Here is a 21,449-nt window from a genome sequence, read left to right as displayed (position 1 = left end):
CAATCAGCTGCATTGACGCCAGAGTTCTTTTTTGTAAAAACTCAGCACTTCTGGGGCGCCTGGGTGGCTCAGTCGGTTAAGCGGCCGACTTCGGCTCAGGTCATGATCTCACAGTTCGTGAGTTCGAGCCCCGCGTCGGGCTCTGTGCTGACATCTCAGAGACCGGAGCCTGCTTCAGATTCTGTGTCTCCCTCTCTCTCTGACCCTCCCTCATTCATGCTCTGTCTCTCTCTGTCTCAAAAATAAATAAACATTAAAAAAAAAACAACAACTCAGCACTTCTATCTGCCTGCAAGGTCTCAAGCATTCTTCTAAGTGCTCATTTAATCCTCATAGCAAACCTACAATGCTGGTAGTACTATTCCCATTTTTTTGTGCTCTGTGAGTTAATGTATTGGTTTTCTGAGGCTGCAGTAATAAATTACCACAAATTGGTTTAAAAAAAAAAAAAAAAGGTACTCTCTCATGGTTCTGGAGGCCACAGTCAGAAATCAAGGTGTAGGCAGAGCACTGAATCCAGCGGATCCAGGGAAGATTCCATTCCCCGCCTTTTCCAGCTACTGGTTTCCTTGACTTGGGACCACATCGTTCCATTTCATCCCTCCATTCTCTGCCTCCATTTTCACATTGCCTTATCTTTTCCCCCTCAGTCTCCAATCTCTCTTGCTTTTCTCTTATAAGAACACCTGGCATTGGATTTAGGGCCCACCCAGATAATCCAGGATGATTTCCTCATTCCAAGATCCTTAATTTTACCTGCAGAGACTGTTTTCCCAAATAAGGTAACATTCACATTTTCTGGGGATTAGGTCATGGATATGTATTTTGGGGGCCCACTGTTCAAACCTACTACAGGTAGGTGCTTCTTGTATCTCTGTTTTGCAGACACGGAAATTGAGTTCATAGGAGAGCCAGGATTAGATTTTTAGTCTTTTCATTCTTGGTCCCCATGTTCTTCTACAACAGAAAAATAAATTTTTACAAAATTATATGACCATCATATTTGAAAAGCTCAAACTTTACCAGAAAAGCAAAACTCTCACAAAAATTTTCCAATGCAGATTTTAAAACTTTTTGTGTTGTTACCAAGGGGTGGCTCTGAGAGACCACACAACCTAAAAAAAATTTTTTTGTTGATGTTTATTTATTTTTGATACACACACACACACACACACACACACACACACACAGCATGAGTTGGGGAGGGGCAGACAGAGACAGAGACACAGAATCCAAAGCAGGCTCCAGGCTCTGAGCTGTCAGCACAGAGCCTGACCCAGGGCTTGAACTCACAAACCATGAGATCATGACCTGAGCTGACATGGGATGCTTAAGTGACTGAGCCACCCACGTGCCCTAAGACCATACAACTTTTAATAACCTTTTGCAGAAGAGACAATCACGTTCCTCATTTTTATTTATTGGATTGGAGATGATAATAAGTTATGTGTATGAATGTTTGCATTATTATTCAGGAAACTTAGGGTGCTAAACTTATGGGTGCTTAACTTGAAATAAAGGTTTTTTTCTATCCCATGCAGGTAACCAAGCAACATTTTTATCAGTAGCAGAGACAAATGTGCTGAATGATTTCCTGAACTACTTTGGTTTAACCTGTCTTCAGTCAAGCTCATATCGGCTGTCACAGCCCATGCGACCATCCTACTCAATTTCAGGTATGTGACAAAGAGGTTTCTATATTACAGATCTTCTGGACTCCCAGAAGACTGGATTGTCTTTGCACTTGTCTTTGGATTTAGTTGAGCCAAATCTGAAGGTCAGGCTGGCAACTGAAGAAACATGCACCTGTAGCTGCCAACCTTCTACTTACTGTAATTTCCCAATCTTTATAACCCAAGTTGGTAGACCATTTGGTAGTTCCTTCCTGAATCATTACTCAGTCAATAACTGATGCATTCTACACATATATTTTTCAGCTAAATTGAGGTGTAATTGACATTTAATAAACTGTACATATTTAAGTTGTATAATTTTATGATTTGACATAAATAGACTCCTATGAAACCATCATCATAATCAAGATACTGAACATAGCCATCACCCCCCGAAGTTTCCCCTTGCCTGTTTGGAATCCAATTTCTTTTTATCCCCACCCACCTTGCCTACAGGCAACCACTAATCTGCTTTCTGTATCTTAGTTAATATTTTCTAGAAATTGATGTAAATAGGTCCTAAACTATGTACTCCTTTTTTTTTTCTTTTGGCCTGGCTTCTTTCAATTAGCATAATTATTTTGAGAATCACTATGTTGTTGGGTATATCAACAGTTCGTGTGTTTTTATCATTGATATTCTATGGTATTGATATACCACAATTAATGTATCCAGTCACCTTTGATGAACATTTGGATTGTTTCCAGTTTGGGGCTATTACAAAGACAGCTGTTATGAACATTCCTGTACAAGTCTTTGTGTAAACATATGTTCTCAGTTCTGTTGGGTAAATTCTTAGAAGTGGAATGACTGGGCCATATGGTAGGTGTAGGCTTAACTTTTTAAGAAAGCATCACATGTTTTCAGAGTAGTTGTGCCATTTTACATCTCCACCAACAACGTAGGATAGTTCCAGGTGTTCCACATCTATGATGAGTCTTTGTGATTACAGCCGTACTAGGAGTATTGTGGTACCCTCCTGGTGATTTTAATTTCCCTTTCTGGAATGACAAATGATATGTCCAGCATCTTTTCTTGTGATTATTTGCCTTCTGCATATATCTTTGGTGAAGTATATGTCCAAATATTTTATCCATTGTTTAACTGGTCTTTTTTTTTTATTGAGCTTTGAGAGTTCTTTACATATTGTGGATACAAGCCGTTTATCATACATGCACTTTGCATATATTTTCTCCCAGTTTGTGGCTTGTTTTTTCATTCTCTTAACAATGTCTTTCAATGAGTAGATGATGTTAATGTTCAAGATCAACCCAACAGTGTTTTGGAGTTTTTGGTGTGATATCTAAGAAATCTTTACCTAACTGAAGGTCACAAAGATTTCCTCCTGTTTTCTTCTTTGTATGTATTTCAACTACATTCTCAAAGGAATGGAAAGTTGTGTATGTCCAAGGGATTTTTGGGTTTTGCTTTACAAAGTCCTTCCTCTTTGTCCTCTTGCCTATCCCACTTCCATTGTTGAAGGAAGCCTTCTTTTTTGCTGTGATAATATATAATCTAGAAAGAGAAGAACTTCCATTGTGTCTACTTTTTTTTAAGTTTATTTGTTTATTTGGAGAGAGACAGAGACAGCGTGAGCAGGGGAGGGGCAGAGACAAGGGAAGGATTCCAAGGAGGCTCTGAGCATGGTAAGCACAGAGTCTGATGTGGGGCTCAAACCCATGAGACTGTGGGATCATGACCTGAGCCGAGATCAAGAGTTGGACACTCAACCGAGCCACCCAGGCGCCCTCACTTCATCTGCCTTGCTAGAGGGAATTTAGTGGGCATTTGGAATGCTCAACATCTGAAAACCTTTTCTGTTTGGGAAAAATCCCAAGATATTTAGAAGGTGAGGGGCAGCTATTCTCTTTCCCAATTTCTTGGCAACCAGTTCTCTAATATGCCCAAACCTAAGCCAGTCAAGAGTGAGCAAGCAAGTCAAACCAGGATGATAACCAAGAACTGAAAATACAAATACATTTATTGCAATTTCTCAAAGAGCACCAAGTAGAAAGCAATAGATAACCTTTAGCAAAGTTCTTGAAATACCCTTTCTCACCTCACTCAGGTTAGATTACGTTATGCCACAGTAACTAGCCACTCCAAAACTCAGGCTTAAAACAACTCAGTGGTGTGTTTAGCTCATATTGTCTCTAAGGGAGCTAGGCCGATGGAGTAGCCACCATTACAAAAGTTTAGGTTGCTGTCCAGGGGGTGGAAAGAGAGTTCTAGAGGGTCTCATACCACCAATTGAATGCTCTAGCCCAGAAATGTCACTATAACCTTTACTCTCAACTCACTACCAGAACTGTGGCTCCATCCAAACACGAGGGGCCGGAAGTGCAATCCTATTAAGTTAGTTATCTGTAGCTGCAACGATGCTGTGAAAAAGCAACCACCAAAACTCAGTGGCATGCAACAATAAACATTTACTGCTCACTCATCTGGGATCGGCCAGGCTGTTACCTGCAGCATAAAGTTAACTAATAGAGTCAGTTAATGGTTCAGAACCATTGGTGTGGTTCTGAATTCTTGCAAAAGACCTATGGCATGCACCAGAAAATAATTTATTGCTAGCTTGGGTTAAAAAACTCTGGGAACTGGGGCGCCTGGGTGGCTCAGTCGGTTAAGCGTCCAGCTTCAGCTCAGGTCACGATCTCGCGGTCCGTGAGTTCGAGCCCCGCGTCGGGCTCTGGGCTGCTGGCTCAGAGCCTGGAGCCTGCTTCCAATTCTGTGTCTCTCTCTCTGTACCTCCCCCGTTCATGCTCTGTCTCTCTCTGTCTCAAAAATAAAATAAAAACATTAAAAAAAAGACTCTGGGAACTATTATAACAAGATTCTGTTTTATCTCCTTGGAAAAAGGGTTTATTTGCACATTAAAAGGAGTGTTGGTAAACAAAGATGTTGACAGCACTTAAAAACAATAAAGCACTGAGTGGGGTTGGGGAAGGGTACGGTAAGACTGTAGACATGGGTATCCATGTCTATCCAGCACTGTCCCTACCCCCGTCCCCCACCGCCTCCAAGCTCCTCAAACGTAGTATGACACACACTTCTGAGAAATGCTTCTAGCCCACCCCTCACTGGTCAAATGATTGGCTCAGGGGTGGGGCCTGACTCAGCTGAGCCAACCAGAGCCCTTTGGGGAGGGGTTTAAAGTTGAGACCAAGGCCAGCAAGCTTCCTCCCTCTCTGGTAGACTGGGAGCTGCCAGAGACAGTACCTCCAACTTTGTGGTGAGAGCCAGTCTGAGAGAGGGTAGCTAAAACTCAAAAACAAGGGGGGCAAGAAAACCAGAAATAGTAAAAGAACATTCTGGCAGCATTTATGTCCCTTGTTCTAACTGTCCCAGAAGCTAATCTGGACTCCTGTCTTTCCTATACTCTGGTTATTTGAGCAGAAACATTGCCTTCTATTTTCTAAAGTAGAGGTAATTGGAAGAAAAACAAGTCAGGGAAGGCTTCAGGAGGTGGTGATACTTGAGCTGAGTCTGAAGGATAAATAGGGGTTATAAAGCAGAGAAGTTAGGGAAGGAAACAGCATCTGCAGAAAGGCAGGGGCATTTGTGAAACAACATGGAACCTTCTAGAAACTAGAAATGCTGAGTGCAATCAAAGCACAGATGCACAAGGAGTTATTATGCATGTAACATGCTTAGCACCTACAAAGCTCTCAATAATAATAGCAATAACTATTATTATTATTATTATTGTGGGGGTGAGAGGCAGAAGACTGAGACACATGTAAAACTAAGAATATAAAAGTCCCATATTGCCATTCTAAGGAGGTTGGATCTTATTCTAAAAGGTTCTAGGGAAACTGGTGGTTTCTAGACATATCCCTCTGTAGTAGAAAGATCATTTAAGAGTTTAAAGCTTGAGGGGCACCTGGGTGGCTTAGTCTGTTAAGCATCTTACTTTGGCTCAGGTCATGATCTCCCAGTTCGTGGATTCAAACCCCACATTGGGCTCTGTGCTGACAGCTCAGAGCCTGGAGCCTGCTTCAGATTCTGCGATTCCCTTTCTCTCTGTCCCTCCCCCACTCACACTCTGTCTCTTTCTCTCTCTCTCTCTCAAAAATAGATAAACATAAAAAAAAAAAAAAAGAATTTGAAGCTTGAGGCAGAAGGAGGGTGAGACAAAAGTGATGAAGGGTTGACCAAGGCAGCCACCATAAAAGGAATCCAAGCAGGCAATAGTTAAATGACAAGGGTACATTGACATATTGTGTGGGTAAGCTGACACTGCAAAGAAAGAGTTCTGTTTCATCGGTAACACAGGGATGCGTGTCATACTGCTAACTGATGCAAACCCAGGCAATATTTTCCATTTCCTAGACAGCTCAGCTGTCTGGCGTCGTAGGGATGGGGGGTGGGGGCGGGCAGTAAGGCAAAAGCCATAACAGGTTAGCTACGACATGGTGCACCTGCCCCACCCTTTTAACATGACTCAGAACAGAAGAAGAAAATCAAAGAGACATGCTCCAAGTTGCTTAGATAAATATTCATGTCTAGGTGTCCTCATAAAACATACATGAAAGCAACCAAGGGCAGTGTTTCGTGTGTAATCAAAAGGATTTGACAACTACAGCTGGAATTGTATAGTATCAAAGTGTGTGGGGGGGTGTGGTGTTGATTTTGACAGGCAGCAAGATCATTCCCACGTACGATGAGAAACTGCTGCCATAGACTGTGGTTTTTTTAAAAGACCTCCTGCAAGTCAAAGGAAGGAGGAGACCATAACATGACAGAATGGGCAGTGGCTGCAAGTTTCCAGTCTTTGCAGCCTTTCCACGTGGCCAGGAGAGGAGGAGCGTGTGGAAATCTCGGCCCCCATCATGTCCACAACTGTCTTAAGAAGGACAGCCTATAGCTACCTCTGTCTTAGCGACAACTGCATGATATCCCATCTTATGGACGTGTGGTGTGGCATGATTTTATAATCCCTCTGTTGTTGACAGTTGGGTTTAAAAAATTATTTGCAAACTTGATGCTGGAGAAATTAACACCTAAGTGTACTATTGTACTCTTGTAGGCGCTAGTTTAAGGTCGCTTGGAAAGGTTCTATTGGAAGCTTAAACCTTCCAAATTATGCTCTGTCAGTGGTGGTCTGTTCCAAAGGCCTCTCTGGGCAGAGGACTGTGGAGTCAGGGAATGCTGGGAATATCTCCCACAGGACTGAATAACTAGCTTTGATTCACAGGCTCCTAAAAACATTTATGGGCTCAGAGGACAGGCTATCAATCAAGTGTGACAGGACGCCATAAACCGTGAGTAAAATACCTCTAATTGCTGTAAGGGAGGAAGGCAGACTGAGCAAAGCATTTATTGTCCATTTAAGTATTCGAGGGCAGCGTGGCTTCTTTTGTCCAGTGCCCACTCTGGGTAGCATGTGGAAAGAGGCCACAGAGCCGAGTGAGGATGACTGGTAAGGAATCCACACCTAACAGACCAGGCACTTCGGTCTCTTCTGGTTTTTATGTGGCCTTACTCAATAGTAAAAACCATCTCCCCTAAATATACTTTTTTAAGGAATTTTTTTTTAAGGGGAGCGTGGGTGGCTCAGTAGGTTAAGGGTCTGACTTCAGCTCAGGTCATGATCTCGTGGTTTGAGCCCCACATCGGGCTCCGTGCTGACAGCATGGAGCCTGGAGCCTGCTTCAGATTCTGTCTCTCTCGCTCTCTGCCCCTCCCCCACTCGCAGTCTGTGTCTCTCTCTCTCTTTCAAAAAAAAAATTAAAAAAAATTAAAGAATTTTTTTAGAGCAGTTTTAAGATCACAGAAAAATTAAAGGAAAGGTATAGAGATTTCCCCACATACCTCCTGCCCCCACACGTTCACAGCCTCCTCATTATCAGCATCCCCACCAGAGTGATACCTTTGTTACAACTGATGAACCTACATGGACACATCATAATTTCCCAGAGCCCCTGGTTTACACTATGGTTCACTCTTGGTGTTATACATTCTGTGGCTTTGGACATTATAATATCATCCAGAGTACTTTCTTTGCCCTAAAAATCCTCTGTGCTCTGCTCATCCATCCCTCCCTTCTCCCCTTTACCCAAGTAGTTTGGGTTTTATTATACTGATGGCTTTGAAAAATACTGCAAGCAACTTTATTTAAAAAATTTTTTTTCACAAAGATTTTATTTTTAAGTAGTCTCTACACCCTGTGTAGGGCTCAAACTCACAACCCCAAGGGATTACCACCTTCACCTGTAGACCTTAGAAGGGTGTTACTCTGCCCAAACAGGCCTATTACAAAGGCCTTGCTGGGCAGAGGGCTGTGGAGTCAGAGAATGCTGGGAATATCTCCCATAGGAGTAAATAAATTTGACTCTAACTCATGAGTACTGTGAACACGGAGTCCTAATTTCACATATTCCACCCTGTTCTCCCCATAAGTATGTTGCCTGAGTCCACTGCTTACTAGTACTCTAACCTTGGGCATAATATTGAACTTCTCCGTGCCTTGATTTCTCCATCTGTAAAATTGGGATAAAAATAGGAGCAACCCCAAAGAATTGTTTAGAGTTTAGAACAACTTTGGCACACAGAAGTCCTCAGTGAATGCTAGCTGTTCTTACTGCTATTATTATTTCTTGTATCTTTCTTCATTAAACCGTCCAGAATGCCAGACTTTGCTGATTTTTACCCACAGACAAGAAATAGGCAACCACATTATGCTTTTCTCACTGGCAGTACAGCACACAGCAATTACTTGGAAGGCTCCATGACCATCACTTAACACTGTAGATATACAAGAAACAATAGTCCAATAAAAACTTGTACACCCAGAAAGTCTCTGGTGCTGCCTTCATCTGTATTCTCATAGCATATCCTGCTAAGCTATGAAGGGAATTCATTATTTGCATGATAATCCTGTTTATTCCCCATTAACACACCACACACACACACACACACACACACACACACACACCCTAAATATTGTATTATTGCTATTATTTAAGCCCCTCTAAGGAGAGTACCAGTGATGTGCTGATAAATTTAACAACTGGCTCTCTGGACAAAAATAAAGCCCTGGTTTGTAGCATTTGGTAATTTCTGTGGTATAAGTACTCCTACTATTCAAGGCCAATTTCAAGCTACCAATGTGATGTCATTGGAAAGAGGTGAGCAATAGTACACTATTACATAGTATGTTCACCATACAGATACGATGGACATAGAAAACCTCAAGAGCATCAATCATAGTAAAATATGGTAAAGGAATTAACAAATGATATGTTTTATTTTTCATTTTTTAAAATGTTTTATTTATTTTTGACAGAGAGAGAGACAGAGCATGAGCAGGGGAGGGGCAGAGAGAGAGGGAGACACAGAATCCGAAGCAGGCTCCAGGCTCTGAGCTGTCAGCACAGAGCCCGACGCGGGGCTCGAACTCACAGACTGTGAGATCATGACCTGAGCCGAAGTCGGACGCTCAACTGACTGAGCCACCCAGGTGCCCCAAATGGTATGTTTTTTAAGAAATGATATGTTTTGAGTATTTCCTTTAAATATAATTTATTTCAATCTAAGTTTATATAATTCAATTTTTGATAAAGGCTGTATTTAATAATCGTCTCAGAAAAATCCGGAAAATTTAACAGTTGGCTCTTGCGAGCTAATACGAGCCTGCTCTAGCACTGCACCGCTTCCTACTCATTTCAACGACTTAGACATTTGATGTTTCAGTTGTATGTTGCTGTGTAAAAATTACCTCAAAATTCATTGGCTTCAAGCAAAAATGATTTCCTAAATTTCACCATTCTGTGAGTTGACTGGGCCCAGCTGATATACCACGATATAGCCTGACTCACCATGATACAGCCGTGGTCACTCGTGGTTGCGTGCAGCTGAAGGCTCACCTGGGGCTGAAACATCCAAGATGGCTTCTCACCTACCTGTGCCTCTGTCCACGCGGCCTCTCATCATTCAGTAGTCTAGCTTGAGCTTCTTTACACGGCCCTGGGCTCTTAGAAAGGAATGTTTCAGTAGGACAAGCCTGAGTGCGGAAGTGTTTCACAAGCTGTTGCATGCATCACCATGCCAGCTAATGTCCCATTGGCTAACGCAAGTCACATGGTCAAGTCTAGCCTCAATATAGAACGGAACTAGACACTCTCATGACCTTAAGAGATGTGTTTTGTTAGAGGCTTCTAATGTCATGGTTGACCACGGATGACCTCAGGAAGTCCCAGAGGCACATTCGGTGGGAGAACATATAGGAATAAATCATCCTTTGAGGACAGGGAGGTGGGAGGGTTGTTTCAGTGTGTGTGTGTGTGTGTGTGTGTGTGTGTGTGTGTGTGTGTGTTGGGGGCATAAGGGGGAGTTGCCAAGGAAGGAGGGGGAGTGGACAAGCATCACATGTAATTCAGTGGTTCTCAACCAAGGGTGACTGCCCCCAGAGGACATTTGGCCATGTCTGCAGACATTTTTGGTTGTCATAGCTGAGAAGGTGGGTGCTACTGTCACATGGTACCAAAGATGCTGATAATCATCCTCCCACACACAGGGAAGCCCCTCACCAACAAATAACTGTTTGACCTGAAGTGTCTACAGTGCCGAAGCTGTGACACCTGCATGTAACCTAATGCACGCACGAACTCGGCTGGTTAGTATGTATTGTCCCTTGCCAACACATTTTTTTTCCTACTGCCTTTGACAGCACGTACCAGATATAAAATGCTTTCAGAGCTCTCTAAATGCATGTTCAGCCTACTTGGACTGGCTTCAGACAAGCGTGACAGATGTAGCTTTTTTGGCTCCAATGCCTTGCCAGTCAAGCATATGCATATTTGCACATTACATCTGCGGCATCAGCAATAACATCCCGTGATCAAAAGAGGTTGTATATCCAACTTTCACTAAAACATTTGAATTACTTTTCCTCCAAGTCTTCCAGCTCTCAGGTGCTTTTCTATGTCTCTTTGCTTTCTCCAGGTAAGCTATTCTGTTCTATTCCTCATTATATTAAGATTGCATTTGTCCTCTCTCTGCAAAGGAGATCCTCATTTGCTAGTTCAATAAATGTCAGTGGAGCTCCTGTGTGGGAAAGGGTTGTTCCAGGTGCTGGGGAATGGCAGTGAACAAGACAAAATTGCCCTTTCCTGGAACTTGCATTCTAGTTGGGAAGACAGACAATGACTAAGAAAATAAATAAAGTATATCATGTCAGGTAATGAAAAATGAAGAAAAATGTAAGCGGGGTAAAGGAATGAGCAGGATGGGCAGGGTGATACCTGGATTAAGGTGTTCGAGGAAGGCACTGCTGGCAGGTATTATCTAAGCAGAGATCTGGGCACTGTGCAGGAAGGAGGCACAAAGACAGGTTTTCAACAGTGTCTTCATTGTGCTATGTAAGACATTTATATTGGTTTCCCAGAGACGCGGTAACAAAGTATTGCAAACTGGGTGGCCTAAAATAGTGAAATTCATTCTCTCATGGTTCCAGGGGTCAGAAGTCTGAAATCAAAGTCTGGAGGCCTTGAGGGAGAGTCTGTCATGCTTCTCTCCTAGTTCCTGGTACCGGTCGGCAATCCTTGGCTTAGAGATGCATCACTCTGATCTCTGCCCTTGTCTTTGCATGGCCTTCTCCCCCTGTGTCTGTGTCTACATTTTCTCCTTTTATAAGTATATCAAGTCACTGTTAATCCAATGGACTAGCTCACCCTAATCAACTATGACCTCATTTAAGCTTGATTACATCTGCAAATACTATTTTCAAATAACATCACATTCACCGGGACCAGGGGTTAGGATTTTAATATATCTATTTGGGGAACACAATTCAACTCATAACATGATTGTTTTGGGTTATCACAATAACTAAGGGCACAACAGGAATTTAGGAAAGGGGGTCAGGGATGTTAGGCAGACATCCTACAATGTATAAAATGCGGGACTAAAATGACTAAGAAAATAAATAAAGTATATCTTTTGAACATTTGAACCTTTTGAACATTTCCAATACATTCCTGTAAGTAAAAATCCCATTTGTAATAGCTGAACTAGCACCTAATTCTGTTTTACATATAAACATGAAGAATATTTACAGGGATTTAATATACTCTAAATTTTCCTGGAATGTAGCTACTGTACTAATTGAGACATGATTATACTTGTTTTTTGTTTGACTTTGTTTTTTAATTTAAATACATTTGACATATATCATTGTGGAATTTTAAGGTGTATATACTTACTGTTTCTTTAAAAATTTTTTTAATTTTAAAATTTTAAATTTTTTAAAGATTTAAAAATTTTAATTTTTTTTAGGGGCGCCTGGGTGGCTCAGTTGGTTAAGCGTCCGACTTCAGCTCAGGTCATGATCTCACACTTGCGAATTCGAGCCCAGCGTTGGACTCTTTGCTGACAGCTCAGAGCCTGGAGCCTGCTTTGGTTTCTATGTCTCCCTTTCTCTCTCTCTCTGCCCCTCCCCCACTCTGGCGCGCGCGCGCGCTCTCTCTCTCTCTCTCTCTCTCTCTCTCTCTCTCTCTCTCTCAAGAATAAATAAGCATAAAACAAAAGCAAAAACAGCGCAAGAGTGGGGAGGGGCAGAGAGAGAGGGAGACACCGAATCTGAAGCAGGCTCCAGGCTCTGAGCTGTCAGCAAAGAGTCCAACGCGGGGCTAGAACTCACAAACTGTGAGATCATGACCTGAGCTGAAACGGAGTTGCACGCTTAACCAACTGAGCCACCCAGTCACCCCTCCCCTCATTTTTAAGAAAGTTAGGCAAGAGCCTTGGAAGTGCCCAAGTAAGCGAGGACCCCTGTAGCCTAAATCTGACTAGGCAGCTCACATCCTTTCACGTCAGAATCCCCCTCCTGGAAATCTGTTCAGTAGAATTATTATTATTTTTTTAAAGATTTATTTTTGAGAGAGAGAGAGAGAGAGAGTGCGCGCAAGTGGGGAAGGGGCAGAGACTCGGGGGACAGAAGATCTGAAGCGGGCTCTGCACTAACGGCAGTGAGCCCGATGTGGGGCTCACACTCATGAACTGTGAGATCATGACCTGAGCTGAAGTCGGATGCTCCACCGACCGACCGAGCCACCCAGGCGTCCCTGTCCAGTAGAATTATTGAGAGGCAATGTGGTGGAGTGGTTAAGAGCAGAATAGGGGCGCCTGGCTGGCTCAGTCAGTGGAGCATGTGACTCTTGATCTCAGGGTTGTGAGTTCAAGCCCTAAGTTGGGTGTAGAGATTACATAAAAATAAAATCTTAAAAAAAAAAAAAAAAAAAGACCGGAATAGAATGCAACGTCCTTTCCATAACCTGCAATGTCCTGCCTGATTCTAAGTACCCCTCCTTCCTTGCTCTCTCTGACCACTCCCCACCCCCGACTTTCTCCACTCAGCCACGTTGGGCTTGGTGCTGTGAGGCCTCCCTGCCAGGCACGCTTCCACTCAGGGCCTTTGCCAGCCCTGCTGCCTGAATGGTTTTCCCCAGCTGTCCGCATTGCTTGCTCTTTCACCTCCTTAAGATCTTTATTCAAGCGTCCCTTGAGATCACAGTGAGGCCCTCCCTGACCAACCCAAATCTCCTTCGCTTTATTTTGGCTCCAGGCACGTGTCAAGGGTTCATCTACTGTGCATCTAACTTCTGCCCCTTTCGATAGTCTTCCTGCCTCCTCTAGAATGTAAGCTCTAAGAGGCCACGGATATTCGTCAGTTTGGTTCACTGCTGCATCCACAGTGCCAGGAAGAGTACCTGGTACCTAACAAGTTGCTGTGGGCTGACTGTGTCTCCCCAAATTCTCCCCACGATGTCAAAATCCTAACGCCTAATGTGATGGTATCAGGAGGTGGGGCCTTGGGGAGGCTCTGCCCTAATGAATGAAGGTAATGCCCTTATAAGAGAGACCTGAAAGACCACTCTTCTCCCTTCTACCATGTGAGGATAGAAATGCAAGATGGAAGGGGACCCTCACCAGAGCCTGACCGTGCTGGTGCCCTGATCTTGCACTTCTAGTCTCCAGACCTGCGAGAAAGAAATTTCTGTTGTTTATAAAACACCCAGACTATGGTACTTTGTTGGATGACTGAATTAGAGTACCACCTTTGGCTCTAGACAGACCTGGGTTTGAGTCTTACCTTTGCACTTACTAGCAAGTGGCAAGTGACTTAACTTTTCTGAGGCTGTTTCTTCAATTATAAACAAAAATAAAAGTACCTCATAGGGTTGAGGTGTTCTTGTGAAGACTTATTAAGACCATGCCCACAAAGTTTCAATTTATTAATATTCAACACGTATTATTAGTAAAAAGAAGCTAGCTATCCATATGCAAAAATGTATACACATGAAGATGTTCAAGCTGTATTAGGTATTGCAAAACAGGCATCCGAAATAGGAAAATGGTCAAAGGATTATGCTATATCGCTAGTAGAATATTATTTAGTCAACAGAATGATTATTATGAAAACTTTGTAGAAACAGGGAAAGCCTCTTTTTTCTTTTTAAATTGTATTTTATTTTTAAATAATCTCTACACTCAACGTGAGGCTCAAACTCATGACCCTGAGATCAAGAGTCATATGCTCTACCGATCGAGCCAGCCTGGCAACCCAGGAAAGACTCTTTTTATGAAAAGGTAAATGAAAAGAACAGTATTATATGGAAAACAAACAAACAAACAAACTAGAAGATAGTAAATTTTTATATCTCTCCCCTTCTTTTATTTTTTTAAAGCTTATTTATTTATTTTGAGAGAGAGTGGGGGAGGGGAAGAAAGAGGGAGAAAGAATCCCAAGATGGCTCCAATGGTCCACACAGAGTGCGACGTGGGGCTTGAACTCAGAAACTGTGAGATCATGACATGAGCTGATATCAAGAGTCCCATGCTTAACTGACTGAGCCACCCAGGTGCCTCTCTCTCTCTCTTTTTTTCAATAAGCATCCTCCCTCCCCTACATCCTGTTCTACTTACTCTATTCTTTCCTAGTAAAACAACCTACCCTTAAAATTTTTAGTTGCAAAACTCATAGTCTTAGTTACATTTTGGTTAACAGCTGCATGATATTGTGGTACAATGGGAAACATCTATTTGTTTTTTGTCCCTGTTCCTGGCACAGAACTTCATTTCTTGAGTGCTAGGATGAAAGGAGCACCTTTTGTTATCCATAATCATTTTCTATCAGACCTGAGTTTATGCTATTGTGGGGACTCTAGGAGGATGGGGGCCTGGTTGCAGAACCTACCTGTGGTTGGAGGGAACTTTCAGCCACACCCCTCTGACCTTCCAGGGAGGAGGAAGGGGCTGGGAATTTAGTTCATCACCAATGGCTAATGATTTAATCAATCAGGCCTAGGTAATGGAACATCCATAAAAACCCAAGACGAAGGGATTCCGAGAGCGTCCAGGTTGGTGAACACATCAAGGTGCTGGGAGGGTGGTGCACCCAGAGAAGGCATGGGGGCTCTGAATACTTTCTCCCTTCCTTGCCCTGTGCATTTCTTCCGTTTGGCTTTTCTTGAGTTGTATCCTTTATAACAAACTGGTAATAAGCTGTTTCCTGATAGTGATGGAAACAGGCCTCAAGTCTTTGCAATAGCTCAGGATTCTGGTTAATATGCCTTTCTCTGGATGTGTCTCCAATTAAAGGCTTTTGAGAGTTTTGCTTGAGCCTTAATTCTAGTGGAATGTCTACACCATGGGTGATGACTTGGATCCAAAGCCAACTGATAAGAATCCTGTATTTAAATATTACTCACATTCTAACACGGAGGAGTTTTTTCTTTGATTTAGAAGGAAGGTATGTCAGATCCTTGCAGGCCTTCCCCAAGGCATATCTTGAATGAGTATCATTTACTATTGTTCTGATTATGAATATAAACTATGACTGATGAATATAAGTTATTAATAGCTGTAATCATTGCTTGGATTACTGTTCTCTGATGATTTTGGCATGTGGAATTGTTACTTAAGAGAAGTCTGATATTAAAGGGATTATTTTATTCCAAATACTTCTTGCATAAACTTTGGTTCAGCCAGCCTGCTTTACTCATCTATACAACATTAATTGCCTCCCATGTGCTGGTCCTTTGTGTTAGTTACTAGAGTAAAACTAGTATCTGTGAGATGCTTTGGAGTTTATAAGGAACTTTTACATTTGTCACAGAGGTAGAGCAGAGCAGTTAAAAGATGGACTCAGGTCAGACAGCCCTGGATTGGAATCACCACTTACAGTTATGGGACCTTGGATGAGTTAGATGATAATCTGTTTCTCAGTTTCCATAATAATAATGATAATGATAATAATAATAATAATAATAATAATAATTCTGTACCTACCTATGGGGGTTAGTGTGCCCATTAAGGGGGATGATGCATGGAAACTTCAAGCCCAGAGCTTGGTTAACAGCAGGCTGTCAATTCAAACGGACAACAAACAACTTTGCTGTAGTGTCAGGTAATATTGTTATTGTTTTTAGTGACCTGCCCATGGTCACATACAATCAGCAAAGGTCACACAATCAGCAAAAGACAGAGGCAAGCCTGGAATCCAGATTCGTTCCTTATGGTATGTAAAAGGCTGACTTTATTTTTATTTATTTATTTTCTATTTTTTTATTTTGAGAGAGACAGAGAGAGAGAATGAATAAGCAGGGGAGAGGCAGAAAGAGAGGACAGAGGATCCAAAGCAGGCTCTGTGCTGACAGCAGAAAGCCCAACAAGGTGTTTGAACCCACAAACTGTGAGATCATGATCTGAGCTGAAGGTGGGCACTTAACCGAATGAGCCACCCAGGCGCCCCTAAGGCTGACTTTTTTTTTTTTTTTTTCAACGTTTTTTATTTATTTTTGGGACAGAGAGAGACAGAGCATGAACGGGGGAGGGGCAGAGAGAGAGGGAGACACAGAATCGGAAACAGGCTCCAGACTCTGAGCCATCAGCCCAGAGCCTGACGCGGGGCTCGAACTCACGGACCGCGAGATCGTGACCTGGCTGAAGTCGGACGCTCAACCGACTGCGCCATCCAGGCGCCCCAAGGCTGACTTTTTAGTACACACACACACACACACACACACACGCACGCATGCACGTGTGCATCAAAATAACAAATGGGGAATAATCTATCCACTGTTTAGTAACTGCCTTGTTTCCCAGCCCAGTGTGCCAAAATCTTTAAAATTTCCCAGACTTAGGACTAAAAATATAGGACAGGTTCTGCCAGGCATGACAAAAGAAAAATTATTATTCTTGCCATAGCTTCACCTGCATGATGGGGCTAATGAAACTGCCTACTAGTTAATGTAAGAATTAATTACATCTTTGCAATGTGCTTTGAATTTTTGAAGATGCCACTTATATGGCAGGCAACCCATTAGGATGGTGTTCCTGCATGACTGTTGTGACAGATGATATTTGAGTCGTCAGCCCCCCCCCCCCCACAACGTCAGTCAACATTACTCTGAGGCGCAGTGCCAATTTTCAGCGCTATAGGCAATATTGTGCTCTCAATGGCCGTCTCTCCCAAGCGCCCCGCCCCCCCCCCCCACCGTTTCCTTAACATCCTTTTTTAACAGAAACAATAGGAAGTATACATCAATATGGCAGGAAAGACAGAGTTAAGGTCTTTTCTAACTATCTTTCTAAAGTTTTTGGCATTGAACCTGTTCCTTTCTGAACAAACCGCCTTTCTACATTTTTTGAAAATTAATTTTAGAATATGTAGTACACATAGTTGGGACAAAATTTAAAAGGATAAAAGAACATGCAATAACATGTCTCCTTCCCACTCCTGTCTCCCATCCTCTGAGTTTCCATTTCCAGGGACAACCACTATTTCAAGCAAATACTGTGTGTGTGTTTGTGTGTGTGCTTTCTGTACAACTGTATAACAGCATAGTGTGAACTTTGTACTGTAACTCTTGTGTCCTTGATGCTATATGTTATTAGCATTCTATTTTATAGTGTACAAAGTTATTTTTTTTCTAATGAAGGTTGATAGTATTTGACCATATGGATAAGCCATCATTTAATCAGTTTCATATTGATACTTATTCAGCTATTTCCAATCTCTTGCTATTTAAAAAAATGTGGTAATGACTCTCCTTGTGCATTTTTAAAAAGTTGGAGTCTATCTAAAGCTTAAATTCCTAGAAATGCATTTGAATATTACCAAATTGCTTGCTGGAGAGGTTGTACCGATGTATATTCTTGTCAATAATTCATGAGATCACCTATTTCCCCTACACCTCCACAATTTTTCCTAGAACTTAGCCCAATCATTACCTGCATGTTTTAAATGATGATGAGTGTTGATGGCAGTAACACAAGGACTTCCTCACAAGCCAAGCAATTAAATTCTAGAGCAAGCTATTTGGGAGCATTGGGGGAAGTCCTCTATTGAAGATGGCTAAGAATAAGCCACCTTTGTGTTTTATGCCCAGAATAATTTATCACAATATATAGTGATTTTATAAAGAGAAACAGAAAAATCCTGAATGTCCATCTAGTCTGATGGTTCTCAAAGAATGGTTGGCAGATAACTTGGATCAGAATCACATGGTGGGAGGGATAGGGTTTGTTGAAAATCCAGATTTCTATTTCTAAAAGCGATATGCTTTCATTGTAAAACATTTCAAAAAGAGAAGCAAAAAGAGAAGAGTAATAATGCTGATGCTGCTTTAAGTGCTAAACCTGAATTTATCTGATTTAAATCTTCACAATCCTCTGAAAGCAGTATTGCTATTACTTTTTCCTCTCACATTTTATAGGTGAAGAAACTGAAGCACCATGAGGTTGTCATTTTTACAACATGATAGTGCTAATAAGTGGTGTAACCACAACTTAAGCTTTAGTATTTCTAAAGCCTGAAGTTGAATTCCAGAGCATGCACTCTGAATTTTATTTTATTTTATTTTATTTTATTTTATTTTATTTTATTTTATTTTTTTAAAAGAAATAGAAAACTTTTATTCGATAAATATTTTCTGTTTCAAAAATAAATTAATCTAAAAAGGCAACATTTTGGTTGGTAAGACATTGAGACTGTTAACAAATCCGTGAGTCAAATGGATACACGGAGCAGTTTCCTTCTGTACTTTTGACAGTTTGATTTCATTTAGATTTTTGACTTCTCCTAGGATTACCGCTTCATAAGTCAAACTCAGGGAAACCAATCCACCTAGTTTAAAATAAAATGACGCTAATTCCCAATGTTTCTAAGAACTTCATTCCTTCTCACATCTTTTCTTTGTCAGCCCCAGGACTGTTAGCCAATGCTCATTGAAAGGAAATTTTTATCATTTATGGCTGGCAGTATCTATCTCTCTTTATTGGGTTATAACAAATCAACCTGGCTACAGTTTTGCATTGGGATTTTTTAAAAGATAATACACACGTACTTTTTCATCCAAATTTAGAAATTACATTTGATCAATTAGAACAAAATTTGTAGACAAAGTTGATACCATAATGCTTTTGTTTGCATTAATCTAGAGCAAGACCCCAGCATCCAGAAAGTTTCTGGTCGGTGATAAAGTAGAGCACTGTACCTTGGAACCAGAGAAAATTGATGTCCCAAGTATACAGCAGACCCAAGGCCCTTCCAAACACTTCCCCATTTGGAATTTTCTCCTCTGGTCTCTCTTCCCAGCTCTGCTCATGAAGGTACTGTCTGTTCCTGACAGTCCCATGTAGACATGATTCCTAGGGAATCTTTTGTTCAGCCGATGGCAATCCTTCTGTGGACTTCTATTACTTGTGTTGGCCCTTCTGTGTTATTTGCCTAGCATTCAGTTCTCTCAAGCTTGTGCACTCTGAATTTTAGAGCACAACCTAGAAATAAATATTGCCAAACATTATGTGTTGTTTTGTTCTTCGTAGGTTTTTTTTTGGGGGGGGGCAGCACCTGTACTTAGTTTCATCAGAGAAACCTTCCTTAGCTTTCCACCTAAACTAGATAACACATTTCCTCTTATTCTATCTTGGATATAATGTGTAGTGGGTACAAGAAGATAGGGAGATGCGGAGAATGGAGCTCAGGCAATATCTCCAAATATTATGTTATTTATACAATGCTCTAGCTTTTAATTAATTAATTAACTAATTAATTAATTAAATGTTTTAAATGTTCATTTATTTTTGAGAGAGACAGAGACAGAATGCGAGTGGGTTAGGGGCAGAGAGACAGGGAGACACAGAATATGAAGCAGGCTTCAGGCTCTGAGCTGTCAGCACAGAGCCCGATGCAGGGATCGAACTTGTGAAGTGTGAGATCATGACCTGAGCTGAAGTCAGAAGCTCAACCGACTGAGCCACCCAGGCACCCCTATTTTATTTATTTTTAAATCTTCATTTATTTATTTTGAGTGAGAGTGAGAGAGAGAGAGAGAGAAAGAAGTGGGTGGGAGAGAAAGGGAGAGAGAGAGAGAATCCCAAGCAGGCTCCGTGCTGTCAGCACAGAGCCCAACTCAGGGCTCAAACTCACAAACCATGAGATCATGACCTGAGCTGAAATCAAGAGTCGGTTGCTTAACTGACTGAGCCACCCAGGGGCCCCTCTAGCTTTTATATCAATATTATTTTATAAGGTTGTACTAATTTATATTCTCACCAGCTTTGTATGAATGAGGGGTTTCTTTATATATTCTTTATGCCTGATATCGATTAGGTCTCCAAATGTTGTATACTTTTATCAGTCTGTGGAATACTTAGTGCCTTTTTGTAAATACGGTTTCTGTTAATGAACATCAGGGATGTTGTGCTGAAAAATCTTCTTTAAAATAATACATTGTTGTACACACTTCACGGTTTGAAATTTTTTTGGTGTGGATGGAAAATCCCATTCTTGCCTGAAGGATCTGAGCTATATGGGTCATCCTGACACACGATTTTCAATCTAGTTGCAAAACTTTAAATAAGGAGTTTTCAGACCCAACATTCCACGTCTAACCTAAATTTGAGATTTCAAAGGGAAGAGGACCCTGAACTTGCTTCTAAGCTCAGGCCTAGGCTTTTTTTTTTTTTTAACTGGAATTTAACCTAAGCCTATTTTTTTTTAATATTTATTTTTTGAGAGAGCGCTAGCAGGGGAGGGGCAGCGAGAGGGGGACGGAGGATCTGAAATGGGCTCTGCACAGACAGGCTGACACCAGTGAGCCCAATGTGGGGCTCGAACTCACAAACCGCGAGATCATGACCTGAGTGGAAGTCGGAGGCTCAACTGACTGAGCCACCCAGGTGCCCCTCAGGCCTAGGCTTGATGTTAACACTTTTACACACAGCATTGCTTTGCTTTGAGCCTATCAAAACACTGCTTCATTTAAATTTCACCAAAATTTTACTTCACCTTTCCTCGCAATCCAATAATGACCCTATTCTTTTTTTGCTTGATGAGATGGTCCAGGTTCCTCTGGAGTCCAGTATCCCTTGCTGCAGAAAGTAAATAAAACTAACTCTGGGCTACAGGTTTGTTTCTAGTGGTCTTTACTGGATGGCTTAATCAATCTTTTTTTTTTTTTTTTCTTTCCCCTTTTAGCTTAATCAGTCTTAAACTGCAGGACTTACATCTGAAAATAACAGGAACAGTTTTGTCTCCCTTTTTACAGATTAAGAATAAGGATTCTCATCTACTTGTAATTAAATCCTGCTTGAGGAATTATATTCATAGTTAAGAATATAACTTTGCTTTCAGTTCCTCTAACATTCCAAGCTAACAGGAGTGGCTGTTTTCTTTGCAAGGAAAACTCCCCAGTTCTTGCCTGGGGGGTGGGGGTGGTTCAGCTCAAAGGACACTTCATCCAGGTTCTCCTTGACCATTCTCAT

The sequence above is a fragment of the Panthera leo genome, chromosome F2, assembly GCF_018350215.1.
Source record: "Panthera leo isolate Ple1 chromosome F2, P.leo_Ple1_pat1.1, whole genome shotgun sequence".
Taxonomy (NCBI): Eukaryota; Metazoa; Chordata; class Mammalia; order Carnivora; family Felidae; genus Panthera; species Panthera leo.
This window is presented reverse-complemented; position numbering follows the sequence as displayed.